Consider the following 24,838-nt stretch of genomic DNA (forward strand, 5'->3'; position numbering starts at 1 on the left):
CCACAGCTATACTGCGACCTCTTTAGTCTTGGGATCTACACTTTTGAGACCCAAAATCTCTCACTCAAGACCATCCTAGAGATCTGAACACCAGGATATAAATGCACGGTCTCTTCTTCTTGCCTCAAATATCTCTGGACACAATTTCAACGCAGCAACCATACATTTTTTTATAATTTAAAAAACAGTCCACAGACACCCTCGTCTCTCTGGAAGTTCTTGAAATGTAAGCATTTTTAAATAAGGTAAATAAAGCAATCTTCACGGGTAATTTGCTTTTCGAGGGGCAAAGTCCCCATACTTTTTTACCAAAGAACCACTCAAATGCTGTTCATTTCCACCAGGGCCACCACCAACCACCAAGCTGTCACAGGAGGAGGCCATCAACAAATGTTCTTCTGACTTGCAGCAAACACGGTTAGGTAAGTCCTGTTAGGCTCTACCGTTCTACATTTTGAAACATCATCTCCCCTTAAGGCACTCTAAAATTAGCCTCCTTACCCCTGAGATCTCAAAGCATCTGATATTACAGTACATTAGCAAGACCAAGTAGACATGGGTTATCAAAATAAACATTTGCACAGCGAAGACCAAAGCAATTCTAGGCGAGGACACGAGACAGTGCTCGAACTGGCTCAGAGCTATCCAGAGCTATCCATACGAGTGAAGCTACCGAGAGGCATCTGTAATAGCACTATTTTCATTGCAATGAACTCTACTTTCTCGGACAAATAATTTTTGCCAGAATGATGCCAAACAAAAGGAACAGTAAGAACATCTTGCTTCCAAAATGCTCAAGGAAGTTCACGTTGATTAAAAATTGTTCCCCTACAACATTCCAGGGAATCTGTAGCTGCAGGGTTAGGATAGGTTTTGTTACCATGAAAATACACTATTCCAAGAGGTCACCACAGCATCATCCTCAGATAGTTGACAGATCCTACTGAACCCCCCCCCCCCCATGGATACGGAGCACTGCAGGGTCCGCAGGCAGGCCGACCAGAGGTTCACAATCTGGAAAATCTCCCCGAGAATGCACAACAGCGGTGAAGACCATTCATCAGTTAAGGCAGACACGGCACCAAGTTCATCAGGCGGGACTCAAAAAATGGAGTTTAAGACCAAGGACAAAACAATTCACATCTGGCAAAGCCCTGGGAGGTCTCTACCCCAGTTTCTCTATCAGTGAGGAAGGAAGAAACTATTATTTTTCAAGTGCCCATTCTGAACCAGGATCCTTATACACATAATATTCTATAGTCCTTATGTCAGTTCTACAGATTCGTATTATCGTCTCCCTTTCGCTGGGTGGGAACTCATGGGAACAGAGAGGTTAAGTGACTTATTCAAAGTCACACAGCTAGGAAGAGATGACACAAATTTCATCCTGTGCTCATGCAGTCCCAGAGAGTTTGCTCTACACACTACACACCACTGTCTTCCTGAACACCCCTGCACAAAGAACTGCATGTTCACCCAGAAAGTCTGCAAAATTTGCACTCTTGATGTTTCAGCAAAAAATAAGCACCTTCTCCCCCAAAGAGTATACACATACATGTTTATATATATATAAATTTATATTTATATACACAGATATATAAACACACACCTATAGAGAGAGAGTAATCAAGTTCCTAGTTGTTCAGACAGTTCAACTGCATTGATGTTTAGCTATGGTGTGCACATTTTAAGTGCATTATTTTTTCATATAATTGCATGTCAGAAAGGGAAAGCTGCCAAGTGACAATCTGGCCCAGTGATTCATGGTGTCACACTGACATACCCACTTCTGATACAGGTTGTTGTTTGCATTTCCTAGAAATCATTGCCTTCATTGGGGAGATAAACAGTAAACAATGTCCCAGCAATGACTTGTTCTTCTTCCACTGAAATAGCCTAGTAGCAAATGTCACGAATTGGGGATAGGAACGTGTGGTTAATATAAAGTTAGAAGTTCTCCTGTTCCTCAGACCTTAATGATCACATCGATAAGACAGTGTCTCAAACATAGATTCACTCTTTTTCACTTTAGAACTACGCCTTATAAAGTAAAGGCTCTGTTCAAATGAATCATATCAAATCTACTAAATAGGTTTCATGTGCTGAAAAAAAATCTAGCTCATTTCCGATCTTTAAGCTTCAAGATTCTGACTTGCTGATTTATTAATGTTTTGCTTTTTTTTTCTTTTACTAAATCTGTTTTTCTGTAGACATCAACACTAGATATACAATATGTGCGTGGTCACAGACAAAATAATGTTGCTACTGATCTTTCTGCTAAAATGGAGAAAAGATGATGGGAAGGTGGCAAGTAGGGGGAAATGAAACAGGGAGGAACGCCCCAGAACATGGAAATTCACCATTCAGTAGCTGCTCCAAATAAGATCGCTAACACTTACCTGTGCTAGGGTCAATTTTGATAATTGTGGTTGACGTCTAGAAACAGGGTTATGAATATAATTATCATGAAGCAGCAATTGGGCAATCACAACCTAATTAAGCCCACTGACTAGATTATCTTGTTTTTCCCCTAATAATCACGTAACATTTAACACTTGCTAATTTCGGGACCTATGGGTGATGTTCCTTCATTATTAACAAGCTACGGCCACTGGCCAGAAAAGGAATGGGTGAGTACTCAAAACCCTTGAGTCAAGCAAGGAGGAATGTCAGGGACAGCATGACATCTGTTCTTCAATGTCACGTCACTTCTCAGCCCCCCCCCCCCAAACTACTAATCAGAGGCAAAGCTTCAAATCAGAGAAGATGGAATGCATGAGGAGAACTTTCACACAAGTGGAAGGATGTATACAATTCTGCTCTCCTGAATGTGTGCCATTTTATGTGATCCCTACAACATGCTTTTCCACATTACGATGGACTCTGCCTTTGAAGAGGCTATTTTCTTTTGTTTTCAGTATAATGGGAGATTCCTCCACCAGGTCTAAATACATAGACCTACTACAGTTACCACCTTGGACATGCTCCAAGGGTCCCTCTGCCACCCCGCCTCTCACGTTGAGTGCATTCTCAAATTCAAAGTCCTAGCCCCGGTTGGACGTCACTGCACCCACCAAGATACGCTGGCTCAATTCACCTGCACCTTCTGCAAAGCTCCTGAATAGATCTCTCCTCAAAGAATTAAGAGGAAAATTGGGGAACCAGGCTAAGAACTGGTCTTTGAGACAAGCTGGTTTGAGGGAATATCTTAGAAGGCGGGGCGCTACTGATTAGGGTCACAACAGATGTTACCTAAGGCTCTTAAATCAGAAATTCCACCTAGAGAACCACAGGCTTTGGTGTAGCTCAGTGTTATTACTCTCTTCCACTGTGTAGTTATTTCGGGGATGGGGGGTTGGCGGGGGGGGCTTTTCCCCCATAAAAGGCCTTTATCTAAGAAAAACAATGGTTTCGATAAGTTTGGTAGATGACGGGTAAAAATATGGGTGGCTCCATGGCCTCCTCAGTACACTTAACAAACAGGACACATACTTATCCTCCTACAAAGGTTTTGGGTACAAGTCTGTCTGGGAACAGATCACCTGAACAGATCCCGTAGCAAAGTTAAGATTTTATAAAACCACGACTACTTGTTTTGAGGTTAAAGAGTCTACTCAGCAATTAATGCCCCAACTGCCTGTCTTACAGTAAAGCTACTGTCCTGGGTATCTCAGGGATATTTGGACCTGCTCCATCCCCCTTAGTACAGCTTGTTACTCTATTAAGGGCATTTGTGGTCATCCATGAACAGCAGCTTCCTTACTGTACTGTGATGTTTCAGGGAGAGGCAAATAAAACCCAAACATTCATCATGTCTCCATGATCTAAATAGAGCACATGGTGATCACTAAAAGGCGTGGGGGATACCAGTACCCACGCTTTGAAGAGTATCTGTGCTATTTTCCAAAAATGACCATTAGACGGTGGAACTACTTTTCAAATATGTCTGTGTGGCTTTTGGAAACATGTTTCATGCTTACAGTAAACCAGAGCCAATACGGGGCACTGAGACTTTCAACAAGACCCTAAGAAGGGGGAAAAAAAAGTAAGACCCTTCTTTACTTAAAGAAAGAAAGAAAGAAAGAAAGAAAGAAAGAAAGAAAGAAAGAAAGAAAGAAATGAATCAGGCACCTGGGGGGCTCAGTCAGCCAGAAAGGCAGCTCTGCCTTTCACTCAGGTCATAATCCCAGGGTCTTGGGATAGAGTCCCACATCAGCTCCCTGCTCAGTGAGGAGTCTGTTTCTCCCTCTCCTTCCTGCTCCTGCTCTCTCTCAGAATCACGGTCTCTCTCTCAAATAAATAAATAAAATCTTAAAAAAAAAAAGTCACACAGCATAACCTTCTGCTGTAACAGGTAGGTGTTCCTTCTTAACCATCCACGTGTATAACTACTTTACAATTCTGAGCTTCGCACAATACAATTTAAAAATATTTATTCTCTAAATTTCCTCGTACATGGTCTCTTGCTGTTTTTCACCATCTCCTCTATAATTCAGAAGAACCAAAACAGGGTACTCTTTAGTTAAACACACTTTTATCAAGCTATTACAGTAAGTTATATCTCTCATATCAACTAATCTACTACAATTAATTTTCCATTATGCTCAAATTCCCCTTCTAGAACACCAGGATATACTAGAGGCATAAGCAACTGGAAGAGAGAAAGCATCAGGATTATAATCTATTAGCATACTAAGCAATAACCAAGGCCCGTTCCCACCAGCAGCGGGCCAAAAGGTAGTACCCATGTGTGAACCCCGGCTCCCCATCTTCTAGCTCCAAGACCTTGGGTAAATTACTTCATCTCCCCAAACCTCAGTTTTCTCTACCAGAAGAACAGTCCCGGTACGTATTAAATGTCAAACAAATGCTACCTGGAATTAATAATGAGTCTCTCCAGGAGGAGAATTAGCATTCTGTGAAAGATCTGTGTGATATTCCTACTCTAGGGGAGTTGGCAGCCTTTTTTGATGACGCCATCCTATTTATTCTCCTTATAGATGGTAGGTATTCTTACCCTAGATCAGAAGGGATAATATTCAATTGACAGCAGAAGGGGGAGACCTTGCGGCAGCTGAACTGTGGCATTCAGATCAAAATGGTCTCTTCCATGAGCATCCCCTGCCCAGCTATCAATAGTCAGTACCAATTACCAGTCTTCAGAGAAGACCATGTAAGACAGAAACCACTGAAGAGAAAAAGTTTCTGGGTGATAAGTGCTTGTTATTGAAATCCTTACATAATCTCTAGCTGGCATCTAACCCTGGCCATCTTTGGGGCTACAGCCCAGTGTTCAAATTTTACCCCACACAAAGGACTCCTAGACCAGGTCCCATGTGGGTTGAATGATTGATACTCAATCGTTGACTAATTGGGCACAACAGAGGGATGACGTAATTAGGGATTAGAATGGCTAGCCATTCTGGGCCACAAAGGCTTTATTTTGGGTTTTTAAATGCCAGGATCGGATCGACAGACCAGCCTGCGCCTCCTGGCTCTAGCAAATGGCTTAATCCCAAACTGGACTCCAGGTAGCTGTCACGGTCCACTCCTTTCCCATGAACAGCAGCTTCCTTACTGTACTGTGGAGGCCCAGTAAGAAGCATGTCTTTGTTCTTCCTTCATTCCCTCTCACACCCACAGCGTAGGTAGAGAAGCTCTATGGATGAGTGTAGAGAGGACTATCGCAGTGTCTGCCCATTAATAATGCAGCAACTTTCTGCTGTGCTCTCTTCTCCACTTCGTTCATTTTCCAGGAAAATCTCCACCCAGGCCTACTTAACCAGTTCCTTCAAGCTTCCCTCTGGTCCTCCCATCAGAAAGGCTGATTTGTAGCCCTGGAGTCACATAAATGGTCTTCCAAGTTCAATTCTTTCTCTTTTTCTCTTACAGTAAGAACTCACCAAAGACTGTGGGCCTGAGCACGGGTCTTCATTTTTCATGTGCAAGGAGTTCCAAATTACAGGGTCTTTTCCCACGTGCTTTATTGTTTTCTTAAAAGCAACGCCTTTCTTCTTCCTGTAGGCTCTTCCCAGTGGATAGACCTCTCCTACCTGGGCTTGGCAATCACTCCCCTGCCTCTCTCCTCCTGCTTTTCCTTCTCCCATTCAAGCGGTCTCTCCTTCCCAGCAGATTTCCACCACATAATTATGGCAATGCTTTAGCCTACTTTTCTGTTAGCTTGACAACCCTGTCTATTTCCTACTTGTGCTGATGCTACTGTTTGCTTTTCTGATGGGCTAATCCGTGTATCCTTTCAAGGCCTAACTTCCCCTACCATGATAGCAGCTGGAGCTCTAATTCACAGGTGCCTTCCAAGGCTTTTCATTAGCAATAGAAATGAGATGGTTTAGAAACCCATTTCTTAATCTGCAGGTGAGTACTGGAACCTTTGTGCAGCAAACATCTTTCAAGTATCCCACATTGTGCCACCGCACAATTATTTTCTGAGTAATAAGTACAATGTTATAGGCACATTTGTAGTGTTAAGAGGGAGAATGTTCCCTCAGAGGAAATCAGCTCCCACCTACCCCCCCTGCCTCTGGCATTTCCCAGCTCCAGAGAGAAGCAAGCACTCAGCTGACAGGAGCAAAACTGAATAAAGGCAACTTTACCTTCTTAAATCTGAACAGGGAAGAGAAAAACTCAAAAATGTGAAGGCCTTAGCTCCTGTTCTGGTTCAACTGGCCAGATGAGGGCTTAGGGAGCGAGGTTGGCCTTCCCCAGCTGGGCTCTGTGGCAGATAAGCCTCTCCACAAATCCTGGGCTTAATTACTTCTGACACAGTTGTCTCGCCTGGGCCTCCAGCTCCTTTTGTACTCAAACCAATCTGAATCCAAAGGTAAGTCTTTGCTTACTCATCTTGGACAAATGCTTAATTTCCTACGAAGTGATCCTAAAACATTTTAATCGGGATCTACTGGTTCCTAGTAGAATTTTCCCCATCTTTCCTTGCATGGTCTTTGTGAAAAGTCTACTCGAAAGCCTGGCAAATAATTCTCTGACTTGAGCCGTCTTCATCATCTTCGGGTATTTATTTTTTGGAACAAGAAAGTACCTACCAACCTTCCCTTCACCCTCAAGAGCAGGCTGTGTTCTTTGAATGAAGTTGGGGCTAAGATGTGGACAGGCACAGCAGAAGTATTTTATTAATATCCAGAAGCAACATGCAGGGAACTGAACAAGCAAACACATGAAAGCAAGAAAATCAATATCAAAATACCCATGACCTGGCACAAAAAGAAACCTTCCCTCCAAGAATAACTCATAAAAAAAATGTCTCCAGCTAGGAATTAGGCAAGAACGCTTTGAAGACACCAAGTCATCTGCTCACTAGGATTAAAAGACAATGCATTTGCAGGTGACCATACTCATACCCTTCTCATACCACATCACTCTACCTACCTCTTGTCTTCCCAAGACCTGAAAAAACCAACTTTGAGTTGAAGTCACACATCCAAAAGCTAAAAAGCTTATGTATGCTTTAACTGATAAGGACAGGAGCCCTTAGAAAGTGAGACAAATCTTATGATAGTATTTTTAAGCAGAAAATGTAAATCCAAAGTACTTCCAATTGACTTTCTATTTATCAGTGTGTACAGCTCTCCAGAGACAAAGTTCAAGGGGACAAAAGCTTCAAAAGAGCTTCCTAGTAAACTGCAAGTACAATCTAAATTCATAAAAATCCATTTTCCCCTCACTTGGAAACCTCTCTTCCTGGGTCTTATGAATCCAGGAGACAGTTCAGTTTGGGATTATCTTCTCTCCAATGCCCCCCGCCCCCCCAACCCCAACATTTTTTTTCTTCCCTCAGTACTGGCATGCAAACCATGCTGTTTTAACTTCTTTCCTGTTCTCCCAGTTCTTCTGGAACATTTTATTTTCGACAGTCAACTCATTTGGAGGAGTGCCACACTGAGGTTCAACTGTTTATAGCGTTAACTGTGTTTCTGCCAGAAGTCCACATCCAGCACTACCTTCTCCAGACTGCCTCCTGGATTAAGAATTTATGCTTTAGTTTGGAAGAAGCTTAGAAAATGTGGAAACTTCCAAACATCACTCTTTACACAAAATGACTTTCACTTGTCCAAGAGGAATCAGAAATGGAAGTCCATTTCACCTTTCCCAAAGTACTGTCCTATCTCTCTCTCTCTCTCTCTCTCTCTCTCTCTCTCTCTCTCTCTCTCTCGCTAAATGTTCCCCGTGTTGTCAAAAACTCACTTGAAGGATGACTTCATGACTTCATTGGGGAATGGTAAATAGCTAGCCATTGATTGGCCTGCTAGCCATTGGTCTGCAAGAGAGAGAATCGGGCTCCAAGAAGATCCATGGAACACACATTTTTGGATGAGTCTGGAATACTGGAAAATCACCAGTAATTGTCTTTGACTGGATTTCACTCTCTTGGCCATTCATCAATATTACAAAATGGCATCTCTGAAAGAAGCCAATTTAAATCTGTACCATGTTGCAAAATAGATCCTCTGAGTCCAATTGTGGGCATTCTGGTAAGTTGCAATAGTCCCAGACAAACCTCTAAAGAAGGGCATTCGCAAAGGACTCCCAAGCCCTGGATGACAGAACTATATAGGAGAGAGGAGGCCAGTGAAAAGAAAAGCACTGTCCCAAACCCAATAGCTGCAACTCGACGGGAAGTTGCATGAACAAAACTGGCCTCTGGAGTGTATCAGTTCTATGAATGAAACCATGCTCGGCCCCAACACGGTAAAGTCAACTAACAAAAACCAATACTCCTGCCCCACTAGTGTTTGATTACAGAGTTTCTCAGAGAGGCTTGCACTCTGGAGAGGAGAGCTGGTGTTTCACAAACCGCTAAAATCATCGGCAATGGGGTGGTGGAAAGGGCACTGGGTTGGGAGTCAGCTGACCTGAGCGCTGGGCCTGGCTTTGCTACAACTGAACCTTCTGACCTTGGGCAAGTCACTGCATGTCTCTGTGCCAGTTTCCTCTTCAATAAAATGCCGCGGGAAGGGGAGATCTGAAGTAGATGATCTCTCTACGGCACAAAACAACTAGCTTCTCAATTAGAAGTTCTTACTATTCACCATTTACGGTGTACCAAATTAGTCAACCTATTTTAGGTGATTTTTATATTAATTTCTACTGAGGAAGTAGTATTTTTGTCCATCACCCCAAAACTCTTCAGCTTAATCTAGTCACTCCCTGGAGTTCTTCAATATGACAATAAATGCCTCTTTTCTTTTTCTCTCTTATTTTTTTAAGCAACCTTCCCCAAACTAAGGCTTGTGCTATTAAAAGAGCTCAGAACTTCCCATTTCCTTGCTAGGGCTAAAATTAAACTGTCCATTCCTTAGGGCCCAACATAACATCTGCCAGATGTCTTGGCATATCACACAAGAGGAATTTTCTTCTAGCATTATCTACTCTCCTATTTTCTCATAATCAATTAATAGGTCACCAACACGCAGCTAATGTTTCTCTCCAAGCCACCAACTTCATAACTATGTGAACCTCCAAAGATACTTGCCCTCACACACACACATACACACACACACACAGGCTTTTTTTTTTTTTTTTCCCTCCAATTTGCTGGATTTGCAATGAGACCCTGGAAATATTTTCCTCCACTTCTTTTGAATTTCCTTAATTTCCACATACCAGTCATCCAATCATATACTCATGTCAGAACCTTTGCAATCTGAGCTCATTATTTATATATTTCCTAATTTGTGAATGTGGCATTGTGTAATAGCACCTCTGTTCTCCAGTGCTCTACTTGAAACATTCCGTACAGCTTTGTCAATGCTCTGTCCAATGAGTCTGATAAAGGCATATAGCACAAAGAGGATGAGTAAGGTTACTACCTTATCCAAGAACTCTCAACACCAGGAGAGAATTCGAGACAGACTAGACTCTATTAGACTCCATCACACAGAAAGCAGAACTCTTTCCAAGGCAATTTTACCATTCTTTTCTTTCAAGAAAACTGACCACAAATACTCTAGAGTCCATTAGTAGGGTTGGATTGCTTTTCTCCTATCTTCCAGAAGACTCATTAGAAAGAAAGAACACACACACACACGTGTATGTATACATGTGTGTACATACGTGTATATATATATTTTTTCTTTTTATCCAAAAGTTGTTTCCAACTCCAAGGAGTATGGAAAAAAACAAGCCCTCAGGGAATGTGGTCAATAAACTAGATGGACATAAATCTAACATGAGAAATATTATGGAATACAAAGATCCAACAAGAATCTTTCCTATGGCAATGGGCCTCAGAGCTCATATATATTTCTCCAGAATGATTTCTCTTTGTGATGTATTAGAGCTAAGGAAAAAATTTGCATAACGAGCCTCATCAACTTGCTGTCTCAAAAACAAAACAAAACAAAAAATCTCTGAGCCTTGACATCAAATGAGAATGTTCAATTTGACACTCTTCGTATTTCTTGTGTAGCACTTTATCCAAAATACTTGGCACATTTTGAATGTGTAGGTTTGGAAAAATGTAAAGCAACCACATCTTTAATACTAGTGCTTCCCATGTTGATGAAGGGCATCAGAGATGAACATGTCTCTTAGGTAACCAGTTAGAACATACCCTCAAACTCCAAAATGCCTCTTAGATACCTAATTTTTTCCCTCCAGAAAAGCCCAACTCTAAGACTGTGTATAAAGACACCAAAACACTTGGTCACAAAGTAAAAAAAAAATGTGGTGAGTCAAAACGCTGGACCAGCAACCAGTCTGTCAGATTTTTTTCTCCCCCACTGAAATAATTAACCGGTTGTCCTGGTATCAACAGCAACAACAAAGAGATCATAGAAGTTTGCTTCAAGATCAACCTAGAATGTTTTTGTTTACATACGCAAATATGGTTAATTAGATGCAAAATTATCTGGTAATTACTTTCCCAAATAACTCTCTTTATTCCGTTGCATTTGAACTTCCGAGTTTGAACAAGTAGCATCCACGCAGGCATTAGCAAATTTAAGTATTAACATTGACAACATTCCACTTAGGAGCAAAAGTAATGGTATCAAAAGACAACATTCAAAAACTGAATAATACAAGGTATGACTCCAAGAAGAAAGATTTTTTCAAGTGCTCTTGGAGAAGCCCAGGTTTTTAATAAAGAAGCAGAGATCTGAAGAGAAGTATTTTTAAATGAGCACACACATCAACTGAAAATGTTGAAAACCATACATCTTCGTCTGCAAAAACAGGGCTTTACTTCATTGACCATGGACAATTATCAGCTAAGGAACCATGTATTTCTCCTTTCCTTTCACACTCCTCAGAAGAACAATAACCCTCAATTAATGACACAACAGTTTGGTTTGAAGAATGTGATGTTGTCATATACAGCATTGTGCATTTGCTGAGTGACACTGCTACCAGCTACTCAACAGAATATAATTACATCTGGAATCTAAAACCACTTCGATATGCACAATAATACTGTAGACATAGGAACTTTACACACATACACACACACACACACACACACACACAAATCTGACACATAATGAGAAAGCAGAGCAAGAAAAAAGCTGGTGTAAGTCGCTCACCAATGTGTTCTTTATTTCTGTTGAAGCTGGTACCTTTCTATGTCCCTCCTTAGCTGAAAACGAGGTCCAGTCAGCCTCCTTATTAATATATTAATTGGTTCTGAATCTCCTCCAAGTTGTCATTCCACCGTGGAGGCTTCCTCACCTATCTTATCAATAGTCCACCTAAAATTCTTCCAACATCTTCCCTCACCCTCAAGATGGCTACCTTACCTAATGGTAAAGCAACATCTTCATGGTTGGCTTTTATAAATTCCTCAAGCATTTCAGGACCGTGTCCTTTACTTGGATCAATCACGTACATTCTCTAGAACTAATCTGTGAAGAGCTCCAATCAACGTGTGTGGACTGGGGTAGGATTGGGTCCTTCCTTCAAATCATCCTCACAAAATGTCTTCCTACAGGACCACTAAATTCTGCCCAATTAAAAAGGTGAAGATACCTGGACCTAAGGTTTTCTCCACCGACACAATATTGTAAAAATTTGTTTCCATAGTGACATTGTTAAGAAGACATCTGATATTTCTGAAGACTTACAGTCCTTGAGAACAGAGAGAAAAAGAGCAGAACGAAGGGGAAGGGGGAAAACAAAGGGACTAACAGAAGGCCTTGTGCACAGATGGAACAACCTGAAGAGAAATGTGGACTCTGGAGAAACTGGGGTCAGTCTTAGGAGTTCCTCTGAGATCTTGCAGGATTTGTTGCGGCTGTGGTTGCTGTTGTTGTTCTTTCCCCTTTTTGCAAGAAGTCAGCCCACACCAGACAATAAAGTCTTGCCATGCACCAAATCATGGTGATCACCAAGCCCCAGAACTCCCGAGTCTCAGCTTAGGGCCACCACCATCTTCGCAACGAGGCAACAACAATCCCTGGTGACTTTTCAGGAGACCTGGAGCTGCTTAAAAGTTGGGTGAAGACCTCGGTGGAAAACGTGTAAGGCTCTCCCTTGCCTTTCCTGAAGGAGGTCAGAACCCTTCAGGTCCACTCCCGAGAAGAAAAAAAATTTCCAAAGTTTACTTTAAAATGGAAACAAACGCCTCAATAACTTGTGAAAGCACTCCTTTGGTGGGAGAAAAACCTGAGCAGCCCTTCCAGTAAGTCCCCTGGTTCCCTTGCATAATGAATAGATGGTGAGGAACCACCACACAAGATTTCACCCTGGAAAAGGAGGAGTAGGCAGGCAAGCCTAAGCCTAAGCCTAAGCCTCCTCCTCCTCCTCCTCCTCCTCCTCCTCCTCCTCCTCCTCCTCCAGCCATCACCAACAGAGCTTCAAAATGGAGACATCCATAATTTTATAAACACTTCTCATCTCAGCTTTGTCTCCTGGAAACCCGCTCTCCTCCATTTTCTGGTGGAGTTACAACATGACACGGCTTACCTGACTCAGTTCCCAGCTCTCAGCCCAACTAGTCACTTCCTCCCCCAAACCTGCAGGCCACCTCCAGGAACAAAACCCAGAGCAGACCAAGCAACCAACACAGACACTCAGACACAACCCCCCGGGGAGCCCTGGGAGAAAGCCCCAACTGGTTGGTCTTTTCCCATCCCAGACGCGTGCTTAAAAATAAAACTTTTTTTCCCCCCCCTTTGGGTAGAGGAGGAATATAAAAGGAACTCCGGGCGGCCTCCCTCCCTCTCTTGGAGGTTAGAAGCTACAATGAAAAGAAAACGAGGGTTCCTTCAGGAAGGGTGAAAAGCCTGGAGAATGAACGTGAGAAGGAGCTTTGTGTTTTGGAGTCTGGACTGGAACCAAAGCAGACAGCTTGCAAATGGAGGACAGGGAGATAAAGAAAGGGAAAGAGAGGGGCTGCTCCAATGGGGGGCGGCTGCGGCTCCCCCTCGTGCCTGCAAGGAGGGCAGGCCCCTGGGACCCGCAGCAGGAGTGGGGCGACCCCCAGGCCCCTGCCTTCTTATTCTCCCCTCCTCGGAGCCAAGCGTGTGTAATGGCTTCTCCTCTCCAGAAACCGTTGTCCTCCTCCACCAGACGCTTCTGAACCCCCAGCCTGGAGACAGCTCCTCAGCTGCTCCCCAACCTGCGCGCGCGCGCCCCCCCCACCCCCGCCCCGCGGGCCGGGCCCGCGCCCCCCAGCTCCTCGCCGCTCCGCTCCCCGGCGGCCCCGGGCGGCCCCGGCAGCGGCCGCCACCCCCCCACCCCCCCACCCCCCGCCCCCGCCGCATCCCGACCCCGCATCCCAACTTCGGGGAGAGAGAGCGAGAGAGCGAGGGAGCGAGAGAGCGAGGGAGCGAGAGAGCGAGAGAGCCAAATACCTGAGCAAGAAGAGGGGGGTGCCGATCCGCACGGCTTTGCCATCGGGCTGGGGACGGGCAGACAGAGAGGGGGGCAAGGAAGGAGAGGGACAGAGCAAGAAAGAGGTCAACGCGCTCAGGTCGGGGCGGCCCGGAGCGCTCGCTCCCCGGCCCCTCGCTCGCTCCCGCCCTCCGCCCCCCTCTCCGTCCCTACTCCTGTCCCCGCGCCCGGAGCATCCGTCCTAAGCCTCCAGCTCTCTTCTCACTCATCTTGCATTTTCTCTCCTCTCTCCGTAAGAACTACGCGAAATTAATTAAGCCACAGCGCTCCGCTCCCCCCCAGCAGAAGGAGCCGCCAGCAGGAAAAGCACAGCCACCTCCACCGCCACCGCCACCGCCACCGCCTCCTCCTCCTCTTCCTCCCTCGCTTCTCCTCCTCCTCCTCCTCTTCCTCCTCCCCCTCGTGCTCTCCCTCCTCCCCCTCCTCCTCCTCCTCCTCCTCCTCCCCTGCCCTCTCGCCGCTTCTCCTCTCCCAACAGCCAGTCCAGGCGGGGGACTTCCTCTCCTCCCCGCTCCGCCAACCCTCGTCGGCCGAATGAATGAGCGCGCCTGTGCCTCCAGCGCCCCGCGCTCTCCGCCCCGCAGCACCCGGAGCACCCGGAGCACCCGGAGCACCCGGCCCACCCCGGGCTGCTGCTTAATTGCAGTAACTTACAGAAGAAGCGTCCCGGCGCCGGGAGGTGTTTCGGGTTCTCCAGCCCCACCGCCTCCTCAGCCTCTTTCTCTTTCTCCTCTTCCTGCTCGGGTTATTGTTGTGGAAGTTGTTTGGAAGTCTCATGTGCTTGTGCCGGGTCTCAGCAATGGAGGATCGCCATCTTCCCTGCCTTCCTCGGCTCCTCAGACTCGCTGCAGCTGCAGATGACCTGAGATATCCGTCTCTCCCTCTCCGTCTCCCTCTCGCTCTCGCTCTCGCTCCCCTCTCTCCCTCCCTCCCTCTCCCTCTCCCTCTCCCTCTCCCCTCTTCTCTCCCCTCTCCTCCCTCTCCCTCGCGCGCTCGCTCTCTCCCTCCCTCTGTGTCTCTCTCTGAATAATGAGCAACCAGAGGGAGAGAGAAAGCGAGACCGAGGGAAGGGAGACGATCTTCTCCTGCCACACAAAACGCCGGAGCACCAGGGGGTGCGCGAAGCCTTTCTAATAACAACGACAGCGCGCGGGAGACGGGAAGAAAAAGGAGAGAAAGAAAGGAACGAGGAAGGGGCTGGGGGAAAGAAAGGGAAGAAGGATCCAAGAGCTGGAGAAGAAGAGCAGAAGGAGACGCGCTGGAGGAGATGCTGAGGCTGCGGCTGCCGTCCCCCCTCCCCCCTCCCCCCTCCCCGCGCTGAACCCCAGAAGGAGGCAAGGTGGTTGCAAAGTTAAGGCTGGGACATTGTCTTTGTCGCTCAGAGCAACACAGAGCCAGGCCAGTGAGATGCAAGAGGAGGAGGTGGCGGCGGCGGCGGCGGAGGAGGAGGAGGAGGAGGAGGTGGAGGTGGAGGAGGAGGAGGAGGAGGAAGAGGAGGAGAAGGAGGCAAAGGAGGAGGAGAAGGGGAAGAGGGAGATGAGACGAATAAAGACCTGCGGGGAAGGCGGTGCGAGGAGCGCGGCGGCCGGGCTGGGGCGTGCGCGCTCGCGTCCCGGAGGCGCCCGGCCGCCCTGGCCGGCGGAGGAAGCCCCCAGCGCCCACCCTGCCCGGCCGCCCCGGGCTCTCCCACCATCAGCCCGGGCCCCTGGGAGCCCCTCGCGCGCATCCATCGGGAGGCCAATCTTTGCAGAGAACATAACACGGGGAACTAGAGGTTGCAAGTCTAAACCCAGATCAACCACGTGGGGCTTTTTAATCCCTTTCCAGCCTGCGGTGTGAGTATCTCCAGTGAAAAGCTCAAATTGTCCATTACTGGCACGTATTTTGAAGTCTTCTCCCCCGAAATAAAGGCGCATTGTGCATTTTATTTCTTTTCTGATATGGAAAGGGGTGTAGGGGCTGGGGGTGGGGGGGGTGGGGAGGGAAAGAACCCATCATTCCGAGCATCGGAACCACCACTTTATTTTCCCAACTTGTGAAATGTTTTGACGGCGCACCAAAAGGGAAAAAAAAAAAAAAAGAGCCTACCTAAATAACTTTACACCCTCCAGCCCCGCGTTGTTTGCACTTTCTGGCTGATCATCTAAAGGCTCGGAAAGTAACAATCAGCGCTTCTAATGATAAGGTGTCATGGTGTTGAAGACAAGAGAACCAAGATGAAGCTTTCACACCTTGAATTTTTATTTGGTGTAATTTTCCCCCAAATCGTTCTGAACTATCTCTTTTGCAAAGGGATGGAATGGGTTCCCCCCCCCACCCTTCACCACCACCAGGTCGCACGTCTCTCCTAAGGCTCTAATTTGATGGAGTGGGGTGGGGTGGGGAGGGGGACGGTCTGTGCCTACACTATAAAAAAAAAAAAAGATCAATACAGCAAGTCAGGAGCAATTGAAGTTCAAGGGCACGGGCTGGTTGTGCCATTTCTATTTCTCGCTTCCTCGAGTTGGACATCACCAAGCGTCGGGAGAAACACACGGCGCGCGGGGCAGGGACCTTAATTAAAGTTTCTTTTGTCCGCGTCTGAATTGGGGGATGTTGCTGGATTCCTTTGCATTGGGGAGCGCGCATCCGGTGGAGAAGATCCAGGGCCAGATTGTCCTCTTTAATACTCACTCCCTGCCCACCCACCGCCCCCACCCCCGCCCCTTCCAAACAACAGTCCGGGAGGATGGACCCATAAAGCCCTACAATAAAGGGGAGGAGGAGACGCGCGCGGAGTTGGTTCCCATCGGATAGCGGGCTTCCAAGACACAGATCCCAATCCTCCTTTTCCAAGATTTTTTTTTTCTTCCCCTCCCCATCGTTTACTCCCGGGGCAGAATGTCTCACCCAGAGGCACGATTTCACCCCCTTCGCCGTCAACACTTCCTGCCCTTTTCTCCTCCCACTCGCACTGAAAAGCTCGGGAGCCCTAAAAGGGTGTTGATGGCGGGGGTGATGATAAATAAATAAATAAATAAATAAATAAATAAATAAATAAATGACACTCTACGCGTGCGGCGGCGAAGAAAGGAGGAGCGGGGGTGGGGGGCGGGGGGGAGGGCGAGGCGAGGGGAGAGGAAAAGTAGGGAGAGGAGAGCAAGGAGGAGAAAGCGCGGAGGCGAAAGGGAGCCGGGGAGTCAGAGAAAGAGAAGAGAAAAGGAGAAAGGAGGAGAGGAGGACGGCAAGGCTGCTCAGAACTGAGGCGCCGCTGGCTTTGTGCAGAACCGGGAGGACTCCCGGCTCCCAGGTGCCCGGCGGGACCCGGGGAAGTCCTTCTGCCCCGAGCTCCTCCCCCGGGACCCCAGGGGTGTCTGAGCGCCGCCTGCCGCTCCCCCACAAATTCCTCGTGGCAACCCGAGGAAGCGCGCCAGGTCTCCGCCGTCCCTACGGTGCCCCAGCTGATCAGTTACCTCTTTGTCTTTAATAAAAAGCTGACTTTCGCTGTCAAGCCCTTGCACCCGGAACATCACCATCGTATTTCAGGGTTGGAAGCCCCTGGGACCGCTGGGTTTTGGAGGCTGTGCGGGGGAAAAAAAAAAAAAAAAATCTTGCTCGACGTGAAGGTACCTCCTGGGGTTGGCCGGGGGCGGGGGGGGGGTCGGAAGTCCTGAAGACGGGGGCCGCCCTTCCCCGGGGGCAGGGTCGCTCGGAACCGGGCGGTGGGGAGGAGGAGGAGGAGGAGGAGGAGGAGGAGGAGGGGGGGGGGGCGGGAGGAAGCGCCGAGGTCAGAGCAAACCCGGGGCTCCGGGGCACCGCGGGGCAGCCCGCAGTCGGGGAACGGGCCCTGGGGAGGAGCCTTGTGCGAGAGTGCGAGCGCGCCCCAACACGCCGCGGACCTCATAAACCCACTTGGCAAAGCCGCGGGCCGCTGGCCGACCGACTGCGGTGAACTCGAGCAATTAACCTGCGCTACGAGGAAACGGGCTGCCGCCCGCTCACACTCACCTCCAGCGACCGACACAGAGAGCTCCCGAACCGGCCGCGGGGGGACCTGGCTCCTCCCTCCCGTCCCAGGAGAAGAGGACAAAAAGGGGAGATGGACTTGGAGATGGCCCCGCCCTTCAAACGCTCCAATCCTTGGAAACTAAACCTCCTCTCCAAGCCTCCCCGTCTACAAGGGACAAAGGCAGCGAGGAGATCCTGAGACCGATGGGTGGCTTCGGGGCTCCTCCCGAGGGGACGTGGGGGGGGGGGGGCAAGGTACGGTGGCTGAGTCCCCATCCCAAATACAGGACAGTCTTTAGAAGACCATCTTCTGGTTTAGCAGCGAATTGACTTCCCAAAGCCGGGAAGCGAACTCCTGCAAAACTCCCGCAAAGCCTTTTTGAATGTGCAAAGGCTAAATTTTCAATTAGTGATGCCACACACACACACACACACACACATTTTTTTTTCCCGACTTCTTTTGGAGGCACAAGTGCCCGAACTGTCCAACTAAAATAAAAGAAAAAAAAATTGTAACATGGTTGGGGATTAGGCTTTTTTTTTTTTTTAATTGGGGGCAGTTTTCTTTCAAATGATAGGAAAGCAACTGGGAAAATAAAAAAAGGTGGGTCAAGTCAAGGAAAGAGCGCTGTGGCTGCAGGTTTTAGAGAAAACCTTGATAAAGTTGGCACTTGAGTAACCGTAATTATGCTTTGCCATTAGCGGACAATTAAGATAACAGGAGAAAGTTCTCACCTCCTGCTATGTCATTCCTTCAGAATATTCATAAGGATAATGCAAGGCTCCTTGGTGGAGTTATTCTCCTCCTCCAGGAAGGTTAGTTTCTCAATTTTTTGCATTAAAAATGGAAAAGTTTAGGTTTTGTGCACAGCCAGCCATGTGAGGGAAGTCTCATGGGGACATGGGGACTGCGTGAAATTTGCCTTTTGTTACCCTATCCCATGCCACTGTGCCCTGGAGTCATACAGGATTTCACGATTTTATTAATGTTCATAAGGAAATATGAATATGTTGGAAGTCTGGACTTTCTTCTCCCTTATCATGGGTGACTGGCATACAGGCTCCTCATAAAGGGAAATTATGGCTCATCAAAAGAGTGACTTTATGAGCATTAACAGAATAATAAATCTTGCTATTTTAGTTCAAGAAACAGTGGAGTCCTATAATTAGAGTGACCCATGCAAATATGATCCACTTAATGTGCCCACCTCTAGCAGGATAGGGGTAGCCTATAAATCATTTTGGGCTTTAAAGGTTTAGGAAAGGAAGGCACCCAGATCTCTCTGGCAGGAAAAGGGCCTTCTGTCACCTGCAGGAAGGAATCATGGAAAGAAGGAAGAGTTGGTCCAGAAGCTTCATTAAAAAGACAGAATTTCAACTGAAACCAGAGTTATTCACTCATTGTTACAATATTTACATTATATAAAAAAAGGAAAAGTCCTCCTTCCTGAAAACTATACAAAAAAACAAAGCAAAAATCCAGTTTATAACCCCACTTTCCAAATTCCAGCTGGAAAACTGTTCATGCTGATGATTTTAGCAAAGCAAAGAGCAAATGAACGGAATATGGCTTTTTCAGAAGTCTCGATTATTCCATCTTTAAACATTTGACCATATTGTGACAGACCTCTTGAACTTGATGGTATTTTCCCGCCTGTGTAAAAATCCTTTACTGAGCGGTTCAATACAGTCTTTTACTATTTGAGTTTCTGACTTTCAAAGGGTTGCTCCCAATCCTTCAGATCTTTTACTCTTGTTGGAAATTACTCAGTCCTTAAAAAGTTTTTTGTTTTTCTGAAAACTTCGAATTCGGTGATTACGGATCCACCAAATATCCAAAACGTGAAGTCGCTAGCACCTTACTCAGCCCTTACCGGAAAATCAATATATTCTCATAAACCCATATCCAAATATACATAACTAGTTGACTAGTGTCCATGCCTCTGGAGGAGTGACTGAAAGACAACAAAGGTGGATAATTCATGGTTCTGAACAGCTTTCAAAAGAAGAGAAATTGCAATAACTTATATTAAACTTACTCCTTATGAATCTTTGTATAAATACCTTTGGATACCAGAAAGAAATAGCAATGTTCTAAAATTCCAAAAAAAAAAAAAAAAAACAAAAACCTTCTACCATAGGTACAAGTTAAATTTACAGTTCTATCAAGCTAGTTACTGTAACATAGAACATTCATGTGTAAGATCATTCAATAGTTGAATAGCTGTTTAGCAACTACAATGTGCCACACTCAGAGCCGAATATTAGGGATGCAAAGATGAATGAGAGATGATATGTTAGAATCTCAGTGCATGACCTACTTGCTGAGCCATTAGCTTTAAAATCACATTATTTATAGAACTTTAGTTTGTCTTTTGTTTTTGTTTTTTTAACTTTCTCAAAATCAATACAGGGATTTAGCCAATTTGGAGACTTTGACTTGAACATTTCTGCTCCTATTTTGGAGTTATTGAGAGGTAATATTTTGTTAAAGTAAAATTTTGGGACTTCATTTTAAAGCCAATATCCTGTAAAATTCATATTTTTACAAGAACTTCTTTATAGAGCGGATCTTTTTAGGAAAGAGAGCAACCTTGGCTCAACTATGATTAGATTAACCAAAATTCAGAAGAAAAAGACTCAACTGAAAGATTGCCCATTTGTTGAAGCATCCTCTTCCAGCAGAAAGACCAGTATTTCCAGATTCCTGCTACTGAAACTAAAGCTCAGAGAGGGGACATGACTTGGTCAGGACCACAGAGTTGGTCAGAGGCAGTCAGCTCTAGAAGCTATGCCTCTATGGCATTTTCCCCAAGTTCTCTTCTTATATCACTTTCAAGATTTTTTTTTTTTACATATTGCCATGTTACTTAATATATATCATTTTTAAATCAATAAAAATAATTTAGCTTTATCAAAAGCAGTAACACCCATGATACCATAGGTCTGATGGGCTATTTATATACACATCTTCAATACATATCAAAGTAAATATATTATTAAAATTAAAAGAACAGAAAAACGTTTGGATTAAAGCACAGTCTGATAGTATACATGCCAAACTGTTAATGGAGAAGTGGCAAAGAAAATGTTGTTTGAGCTATTTTTGTGTGTACAAACATGAATCCACTTTTCAGTTTGAAAAGTAATAATAATAATAATAATAATAATGTCTAGCAGAGGCTAGTATAGCCCCAAATTAAGCCCTCCCCTTACATATTCCTGCTAGAAATTAAAAATTGGAAAAAAAATTGGCACAAATCTTTTTAGCACAATTAGCAATATATAAAGTCCTAAAATGGTCACACTTTGTGTTTCCTTATTCCTCCTCTTAGAATCTACCCTAAAGAATCAATCAGAAATATAGAAAGAACTTACACAAAAAAATGGTACCGGTGACGTGAGTAATTGAAAATAAACTTGTGATTAAGAGAAGAGGAATGGTAAATAAGAATATATGCCCACTATGATATATTAGGCAGCCTAAAATTGTTAGGAAGATTTTGTAATGAAATAGAAAAATAGCCTCCTGCTAGGTTAAAGACCTAGCTATAAAATTATGATCTCTGATTATCTTTTATAATACACATGCACATGCAAATCACCAATGTATCAATAGTAAGTTGACTTCTCATAAAAAATTTAGAAAATGTGGAACTTATATAGTCTATATATGTTATATAATTATATATAAACCATATATCCATATGTGCATATACTTATATACACATGCACATACATATATATTGCTATGGAGTTGACTGCTCTGCTTGGACTGAATTGTCAATTATCTGTTTAAGTATTTTAAAACATTTTAAAGTTAAATAATAGAACTTCCTTTTATGCGTCTGGTAATTATAAATGAGTTTCAAAGAGTTAATTAATATTGTTAATAAAATACAGTAACTGTTTTTTTCATAAAAATAATTTGCTTTTCACAGGAACAATAGGAAGATTTGAGTGGGCATTTTGAGTACATTTTATATACAAAAGGAAATTTAAGACCAAAGGGATTGAATGATTTAACCTAAGGTCTTCTCAAGTCAGTAGTGTAAAGAAAACTAAAATCCGAGTCTCCTAACTTCTTAACTCTTATATTTTGAAATCTAGATTTCTACTACATACTCAAAATATTACCAAATATTATCAAAATAAAGTTACTGATGGCCAGTATGAATAAAGTTCAATTTCATCAGTCAGGAAAATGAAAGCTATGATACCCTTTCATACTTACAAGTTGGCAGAAATATATACTGCGTTATGTGCATATATGTGTGTGTATTTACATTTACCAATTGTTAAGAGTATACATAATTCCTTGTGGTTGAGGATATGGACAAATAGACCCTTCCGTTCTCTATTATTGGAACAATGACAGCTTTCAATCCTTCTGGATATATTAAAAGTCTTTACCCCAGAAATTTAACTTTTAGAAATTGACTTAAAATATCCATGACTGTCATCAAAAATGTATGTACAAGGAGGTCCACTGCAGCGTTAATACCTAACAAGTGATTAAAGAAAATACACTCATCGGGACACCTAGTGGCTCAAGAGGTTGAGCATCTGCCTTTGGCTCAGGTCATGATCCTGGAGTTCCTGGATCGAGTCCAGCATTGGGTTCCTGAATGGGGCCTGCTTATCCTCCCTCTGCCTATGTCTCTGCCTCTCTCTGCATCTCTCATGAATAAACAAATAAAATCTTTTTAAAATAAATAAATAAATACAAAATAAAGAAAATACGTTCATCTATGGAATAGAAAATAATACATTTTTATATAGCTATCAAATTCTATAAGAAATATTAAATGACATTGAAATACATGATTTTTTGATAAGAGAAAACTAGATTTCAAAACAATGCATATAGCATTATTCCACATTTATACATGTGTGTTTGTGTGGATCGAGGCATTGAAAAATGATTAGGAAAGTATAATAAAACTTAATATTTTTTCCAAGTGATGTAATTTTTCTAGGTGATGTAATTATGAGTATATATATATTTTTTTTTTCACTGTGGCTTCTCAGATTTTGGGGGGATGGAGGAAGGGACTGAGGGAGAGGGAAACTAGGTTTTTTCTTTTTTAAAAAATTTCAATTAGCCAGAATATATATACATCATTAGTTTCAGATGTAGAGTTCAGTGATTCATCAGTTGCATAGGGCACCCAGTACTCATCACATCATGTACCCTTCTTAAACCCATCACCCAGTTACCCCATTCCCCTACATACCTCCCCTCCAGCGACCCCCAGTTTTCTATAGTTAAGAGTCTTTCATGGTTTGTCTCCCTGGGAGAGGGATGATTTTAAGCAGGCCCAATATCCAGCAAGGAACCAACGCGGAGCTCAATCCCCCAACCCTGGTATCATGACCTGACCCGAAATCAAGAGTCAGACGCCTAACTGCTGAGCCACCCAGGAGCCCCAGCTTCTCAGATTTTTAAACGTTTCTATATATATATATATATATAGATTGGAGAATCTAGAATATACATAATATATGAGATTGTGAGGAGATTTTTTGCAGCTAGAAAGAAAAAAATTTATAACTTGCAAGTAAATTTTGCCAGCACAGAATTTCTCTTACATCATAATGACTGACCGAACCAAATGTTTTTTTCTAGTGTATTGTAAGGTTCCATTAATTATTATCTTAAAACATACACATCTTGAAGTAGTTTTGCATATATTCCTTTGATTTCCTAGACAGCCTTTACTCAAGAGTTCACTGTTCATATTTTGGATAGTAACTGCGAGCATAAGCATCAGGTTGACTTGACTCTTCATCCACTAACCACTAACCCTTGACTGATCCCTTGCAGATTTCATGTTAGTTGCCCTTTCACCATAAAGTGGAATCTACACATTCTCTCTCCTATCTACTAGGTTGAGGTTTGGTTTCCCAGTGAGTTGCTAAGAACAATGTTTCACAAAAGTTGCTTGTTGGTTATATTTTTTTTAAGTTTCTAAAATGCAGAATAAGTGTGCATTTTAGTATCATTCTAATGTTTATCCTGAAAATCTGCTCATGCCAAGGAGCATGTTTTAAGTATTTATTGACTTAATGTTCAGAAGAAAGACAAAGCCAAATCCAGAAATGTACATCTACTCACTAACTTCCAGCTCCAGCTCTTACTAGTGATGACCTTGAACTCCATGCATCAGTTTCTACATCTGTAAAAAAAGAACAATTAAATATTTATAAGATTGCTATGAAGCTTTCTTTTTTAAAATGCATATAAAGAACATGGGAGTTTTTAAATATTTTTTTTAAGTTTATTTATTTATGATAGGCACACAGTGAGAGAGAGAGAGAGGCAGAGACATAGGCAGAGGGAGAAGCAGGCTCCATGCACCGAGAGCCCGACGTGGGATTCGATCCCGGGTCTCCAGGATCGCGCCCTGGGCCAAAGGCAGGCGCTAAACCGCTGCGCCACCCAGGGATCCCCATGGGAGTTTTTAAATGTAAGCTAATACGATGCAAGTCCTTAAAGCTTCACTGTGAGATGGCATAGGTGAAAGAAAAGCTCTAAAGTCAAAAGACAGGTCTCTAGTCCAGATTTGAATTCAAAATCAAAACATGCACCCTTGTCAAACGCCAATCTATTACTATTTTAACAAAATTTAAAAATCAAAATAATAATAAAAAGCCTAGGCAAATTAATGTATCTAAGTTCTCCTATTACTATTTACTTGCTGCTTGCTGGTTCAGTGTGCTGTTCGCTAGAACTCAGAGCTACCAGGCCTTAGTGTCAAAGGTTTTTTCAAATGGAAAAAAAAAAATCTTAAAATCAGGAAAATGTTGTTTATTGATACCTCAAATCCAAGAAACAGTTGTTGATGCTCAGAAAAAAACCATGCAGTGTGGGAATTGTTATAGTAAATATAAATAAATAAACCAGAGCAAAGGGGGAATTTTATTTTTCTTTATTTTTCTGTAAATTGTACTTTATTTTCCTTCATATTTTTTTCTGTAAATT

General features: G+C 44.0%; 1 protein-coding gene across 8 annotated transcripts in view; it reads right to left on the reverse strand.

The window, feature by feature from the left end:
* ZNF462 (zinc finger protein 462) overlaps window positions 1–15,323 on the reverse strand; it is a 133,920-nt gene extending 118,597 nt beyond the window's left edge. For 3 of the 8 annotated variants that reach the window (XR_008661374.1, XM_055301577.1, XM_055301574.1), the window contains exon 1: window positions 14,521–15,322. The gene's annotated coding sequence lies outside the window, so the exon portion shown is untranslated. Of the gene's footprint in view, window positions 1–13,826; window positions 14,125–14,520 lie in introns of those variants that run through there. The other 5 variants (XM_055301579.1, XM_055301578.1, XR_008661375.1 and 2 more) reach the window with 4 other exon arrangements.
* Window positions 15,324–24,838: the final 9,515 nt, after the last annotated feature.

This window comes from Nyctereutes procyonoides, unplaced genomic scaffold (genome assembly GCF_905146905.1).
Source record: "Nyctereutes procyonoides isolate TBG_1078 unplaced genomic scaffold, NYPRO_anot_genome, whole genome shotgun sequence".
Lineage (NCBI taxonomy): Eukaryota > Metazoa > Chordata > Mammalia > Carnivora > Canidae > Nyctereutes > Nyctereutes procyonoides.